Source organism: Saccopteryx leptura, chromosome 3 (assembly GCF_036850995.1).
Source record: "Saccopteryx leptura isolate mSacLep1 chromosome 3, mSacLep1_pri_phased_curated, whole genome shotgun sequence".
Classification (NCBI taxonomy): Eukaryota; Metazoa; Chordata; class Mammalia; order Chiroptera; family Emballonuridae; genus Saccopteryx; species Saccopteryx leptura.
Window position 1 is genome coordinate 238,521,644 of NC_089505.1, and position 6,419 is coordinate 238,528,062.

The following is a 6,419-nucleotide window of genomic DNA, read 5'->3' on the forward strand; positions in this document are numbered from 1 at the left end:
AGGCTCTGGACCCAAACCTAATAGAAATAAAAGGTGATGAAAAAAGATTTCACTTTCCCTGGTGAACACACAATACAAATTAAGATGTTGCATTATAAAAATGTACATTTAAAACCTATTTAATTCTTTAAACAATGAAATCCAAGTACATCCAATAAAAAATAAATAAGAAAGAGTCTAAGATGGCAACACAGTAGGAATATGTTTCAACTGCTACTGCCCAGGACCAAAAGGATTACTACTAAACTTAAGAACATTCATCTTAAAAAATGAACTTTGCACTAAATGAAGAGGAGTCTATAACCAAGGATCACAGAAGAAGCCACATTGAGACTGATAGGAAGGACAGAGACGAGGAAATGGCTGCATCAAATGGTCCCAGAAGTGACCGGTGGAGGAGGGTCTGAATGGACTCAATGCAGGGAGGTTTTCCCAGAAGGGGAGGGTCCTAAGCCCCAGGCCTGGAGCCCCAGTGTAGAGCCTCATAGCCTAGAAGATGTACCAGCATAACATTGGGCAGTGAAAACAGCTGGGAAATCTGTCTGCAAAAAAAGAGATAGAGTTCTTGGTGATGCAAGCTTTATCTTAAAGGGCCAGTGAAAAAATCTCATTCACAGCCACTTGCCTGGGACTCAGGAGAGAAAGGGCTAAGAGGAACGGAGTTGTGTGAGGAAAATGTGAAGTTGTGACCCAAAAAAAGACTGCGGTGACTTCCACCTCCAATCCTTATACTGAATCATTCATCTTTTTTGGGTGGAACTGTCCATTCCTTGTAACATCAACCTTGGGGAAAGAAACTGTTCCACATCCCTGCCCAACCTTAAGGAGACTGCACCAATCTGAGAAGTAAGCCAGGAAGCAGGGGGTGCCTCAGTGACTCAGTTCCCTGGCATTGAGTCCAGAGCTTTCCACATATTCTCACATGATTGTGACTGGTGCTTCTGCGTCAAAAAAGAATCAGTAGAAACTATCTGAACTGCAGGCAAACCACATCTCTGGGTCTCAAAGGTAACACCCACCAGAGTCCTTGGGTCCACACCCTACTAAGTTCTATGAAAAAAAGTCAGAACAGACTGACATCAGGGGCTGTGGAATGGGAGCCACATCCACCACCCTTCCTAATCCTTGAATTGTCCCAGGCTCTAGACTCTACCAGAGGTTTTATTTCAGTGGCTGAGCCCAAAAGCAGCCAGCACATAGAGCTACCAAGAGGCAGAAATTAGGGAACCTTGGGACTTTTATGACTTTACCCCATGGCCAATGTGAGTAAATTTCAGCCTAGGTGTGTGGCTTGGTATTTCCATGTACACCTGGTCCCAGCAGAGGCAGCCACAAACTCTGATTTGCCTGGAACTCTAAGAAGGTTGCTGAGGGCTAGTCATGGCAGTCACGGCCAATGTTCCCCATTGGTCTGCACCAGGTTTCCTCCAGAAATGATCAGGGCAGGGACATCCTGATGCCAGGTACAGAAAACATTAGTTCAGAATATAAGGACCCTTGCTGGTGGTGTGTCCTAAGAAAGAGCATGTTGGACACAAGGCCTAGCCAAGGCAAGTTCCACGTTATGTGGTCAACTTCTGCACAGCAGCTTGCACACACATTGAACAGGGCAGAGCTTCACAGTCAGCCTTTCTGGGTCCCAAATATCTTGCCACACTGGCCATGGTCCACAGAGGAAAGGAGAAAAGCTTAGAGCATGAATACTCAAGGTGTGGGTTCCTGGGAGCTCAGTGTTAGAATGAAGTGAGGGGCTTAGCTTCTATCTAGAAGGGAACAGTCAGCCCCAGTAGAGGATTCTTGGTCTTTCTCCCTGAGACCAGGATTCCCCAGCTGGAAGAACTTCTGTAGAGGAGACTGTTGACTCCACCTAATCTTGACTTGCTGCTAACCTCACTGGGGAAAAATATAATTAGAGCATCTATCAGTGTCTAATGGATTAAACTCTGGCAGAAAAAAGCCACTTTCCCAGACTGAGCTTCTGACCAAGACCCCCTGAAATAGAGGGATCCTGTAATGATGTCATCTTGATCTCAGCTGCCTTAACCTACTATCTTTACAACCTGTGAAGGGGTGCATGGTGTGATGTTGTCTAAGCTTTCAACAGAAAACTCTGTGGGAAGCAGGAATCTGCAAGAGGAAGTAGAATGGATGAAAAGTGGAGAAAATTTATGGAGTTTGGGCCCTTTTAAGATGGTGCTCTCAACTCTAAGCAGAGGAACCTGATACATATACACAGGTTGACACCACCCACACTACGCGCTGGCACAGAAAATGCTGACACAAACAGTGAACAGAGCAGTAGATTTTTCAGGTGGCCTAGAGTGGGTGGTAAACAATGGCTGATGCCAACTCATACCAGAATCCTGCGAGAGGACCAGAACCAACACAAATAGTGTTGGGTGGCTGACCAAACAAGTGTTAGACTCAGCTATCTACAGAAGCAGCACATTCAATGGAGGAGTTCAGAAAGAACAAGACACAGCAGAAAATAAATACACTCAATGGGGTAGAAACTGCAAACCATCTAAAACACATGATCAAGGTTGACACTTAGAGCCAGCCAACCTGAAGAGATAACCCTACAAATTTAAGGGGCAATGGCACTCAGACTCACATACAACAGAAGGTAAATATAACTGTCAAGAAGCATTGTTAGAGCAAGTAACACAGGCAGCTTGGAGATCAGTACCACTGAGCTCATCTTCTTCATAAAGACACCACAACAAATATGAAAGTAGACAATACTACCTACTACACAGACAAAATGAGAAGACAAATAAATATAATCCAAATAAATTAACAAGAGAATTCCCCAGGAAAGGAACTAAAAGATGGAAGTAATCAATCTACCAAACACGAAATTTAAAATAATGGTTATTAGGATGCTCAGGGATTTAAAGTAAGCATGGATGATCACAAAGAACTTAAACAAAGAGATAGTAAGCATTAAAAAGGACATTGAAATTATAAAAAAGAACCAGTCTGAAATGGCAAATACAAAATCTGAAATGAAGACTGCACTAGAAGGAATCTACAGCAAGCCAGATGAAGTGGAAGATCAAATCAGTGATTTAGAGGACAAGATAAATATAAGCACAGGAACAGAGTATTACAAATGAAGGCTCAAAAAGACTGAAAAAGCTCTGAGACCTCTGTGACAACATGAAGAGAAACAACATCCAAATTATAGGGGTTCCTGAAGGAAAAGAGAATTAACAAGGGATAGAGGATTTGTTTGAAGAAATCACAAACACTTCCATACAATGACAAAGAAAAAAGTCACATCAGTTCAAGAAACACAGAGAGCCTCATTAAAGACAAACCTAAGGAGGCCCACACTAAGATACATTATAATTAAAATGTCAAAGTTAAGAGACAAAGAAAGAATACTAAAAGCTGTTAGACAAAGTCAATTAATTACCTACAAAGTAGCCCCCATATGGCTGATATCTAACATCTTAACAGAAACACTTCAGGTCAGAAAGAATTGGTGAGAAATATTATATGTGATGCAAAACAAAACCAACAACAAAGACTACACTATCTAACAAAGGTATCATTTAAAATTAAAGCAGAAATAAAATGCCTTCTAGACAAACAAAAAGGACTCAAGGAGTTCATTACCACAAAACCACTACTGACAGAAATGTTTAAGGGCCTGCTATAAGAAGAGAAAAGAAAGAGAGAGAGAGAGAGAGAGAGAGAGAGAGAGAGAAATCTAGAGAAAGAGATTTATAGGTTTAAAGAATAAAATGATAATAAATAAGTACATATTAATAACCTTAGATGTAAATGGGTCAAATGCTCCAATCCAAAGACAAAGGGTAGCTGCATATTTAAGAAAACAAGACTTGTATATATGATGTCTACAAGAGATCCATTCAGAATAAAAGATACACATTGACTAAAAGTGAAGGGTTGGAAAGAGTATTTCATGCGGAAGGAAATAAAGAATGGCAGATACATGATAGAACAAGGAAGCACTTCAAAAACATTATGCTAAGTAAAAGAATCCGGACATGAAAGACACATATTGTATGATCCCGTTTATATGAAATATCCAGAACAAGTAACTCCTCAGAGACAGAAAGTTATTGTTTAATAGTGGCATGGTGTGAGAAAATGACTACTTAATAAATATAAAATATTCTTTTAGGGTAATAAAAATATTTTGGAAATTGTCACAGCTAATGATTCCACAACAATATAATGAACTAAATGTCAATAGATTGTATACTTTAAAATACTTAACTTTTAGTTATGTTCCCCTCATTATAAAATGAACAAGTAATTATGAGATATTCACACATTAACTAAACACTTTATAATTCAGGAATAAGATGTTTCATTAGAAAATAATAAAAAAAAATGGAAAATTTTAGAGGAAAGATTTTCCTTGAAGTAAAATAGAATGTTACAAGTTGTCTCATCAACACTAGATGCAAGAAAAGAATGAGATTGAAATGAGGGATTCCAAGATGGTGACGGAGTAGGCAGATGTTCCAACTGTCACCTCCCAGGATCATATTGGATTACAACTTAAATTTAAGAGGAATTATCTTGAAAAACCAACTTTGTGTTAAACAAAGAGGAGTCTATAACCAAGATTCACAGAAGAAGCTCCACTGAGACTGACGGAAGGGTGGAGACACAGAAAGGGCTGCCCCATGCCCAGGAGCAAGTGGTGGCTGAGGGTCTGGAGGGACTCTCACTGTGGGGACAGTTGCCCTGACAGGTGTGAATGCTCAGCCCCAGGTCTGGAGTCCCAGTCTAGAGCCCCAGAGCCAAGAATAAGTATTCACACAGCATTTGGAGGTGAAAAGAGCTGGGATTCTGTTTGCAAGAAAGAGATGGAGCTCTCAGAGAGGCAGGCCCCATCTTAAAGGGCCTGCACTGAAATTCTTTTTCACAGGCACTTACCTGGGGCTCCAGTGGAGAGAAAGCTGAGAGGAGTTGCGTGAGGAGAGTGTAAAGTTGGAGGCTCAGGGAGAGACACTGTGAGTGATGGCCACGGGAACCCTTGTGCTGAGTCATTCTCCAATTCCTCAGTCACAAGTGGAGCAGTCCCCTCTGAGTGGCATCAGCCTGGGGAAAAGCAACTGCTCTGCCTTCAGGAATCTCTGCTACCTCAGTTATGGTGATGGGTCATTCTGAGAGGCCAGGAAGCAGGGGGCACAGCAGTAACTCAGTTTTCTGGTGTTGAGGCCAGAGCTTTCTCCCAATCTCTCCCAAGTCCAAAACTGGTGCTTACACCTCAGGGCAGACTCTGTAGAAACTGTCCAGAATACGGCAGACCACACTTCTGGGTCTCAGAAGCAACACCCACCAGACTCCTGGGGCCACACCCTACTAAAGTTGGTGATAAAAGTCTAGACAGACTGAAGCCTGGGGCCGTGGGGCAGAGCCACACACACCACCCTCCTTATTCCCTGAATTGCCACAAGCTCTAGACAATAGCAGAGGTTTTTTCAGTGGCTGAGCCCAACAAGCAGCCAGCAAGCAGACAGAGGCTGCAGGAGACGGGACTCAGAGGACTTTTCCCCAGGACCAGTGTGGGTAAAAGCCAGCCTAAATGTGCAGCTTAGTATTTCCATGTGCACCTGGGCCCAGCAGAGGCAGCCACCAACACTGGATTGCTTGTAGATCCAAGAAGGTTGCCGAGGGCCAGTCACAAGCAGTGTCTCCCACTGGTCTGTGCTGGGTTCCTTCCAGAGAGGTCCAGGGCTGGCACATCCAGAGGCCAGCTGTAGAGAGTATTGGTTTAGGACCTAACAACCCTTGCTAGAGTGGTATCCAAAGAAAGGACTCCTCACATATGGCCCAGATGAGGTGGATTCTCTCTCTTTGATCAGCACCAGCACAGCAGCTAATGTGCTTTGGGTAGGGTGGAGCTTCATGGTCAGCAGCCCAGGTGCTGGATATCCGGCCCTGCTGGACTAGATCCCACTTGAGGAAGGGAGAGAGGCTTGGAGCACAAACATTTAATATGTGGGCCCCTGTGAGCCTAGTGTTAGATCTGTTTGATTGGCTTAGCCACATTCTGTGAGTGCAATGTCAGCTCCAGGAGAGGATTATCTGTTTTCTTTCTGAGACCAGGGTTGCACCAGGTGTAAGAAATTCTGCAGAGGGGACTGTCGGCCCCACTTCAACCTGAACCTGCTGCTCACGTTGTTGGGAGAAATATATTTGAATATTTATCAGTGGCTGAGGGATCAGGCTCTGGAGTAGGGGCCACTTTGAAAGGGCAAGAGCAACTAAAGGGAAGGTCATAGACTGGTAGTAAATGTCATTTTTCTTTGCATAAATTGCTATGGCGTAAGATAACTTTGCTAGACTGTAGTATTTATATAACTTGATTTTAGGATTTGGGTCTGTAGCCCAGACAAATAAAAGTTTTAAATGCTTTTCTCTTTATGCCC

At 42.9% G+C, this 6,419-nt stretch overlaps 1 pseudogene; it reads right to left on the bottom strand.

Moving 5' to 3' along the window:
* The window catches only part of LOC136398436 (T-cell surface glycoprotein CD1b-2-like), a 260,952-nt pseudogene that overhangs the window by 46,982 nt on the left and 207,551 nt on the right, over positions 1 to 6,419 (bottom strand).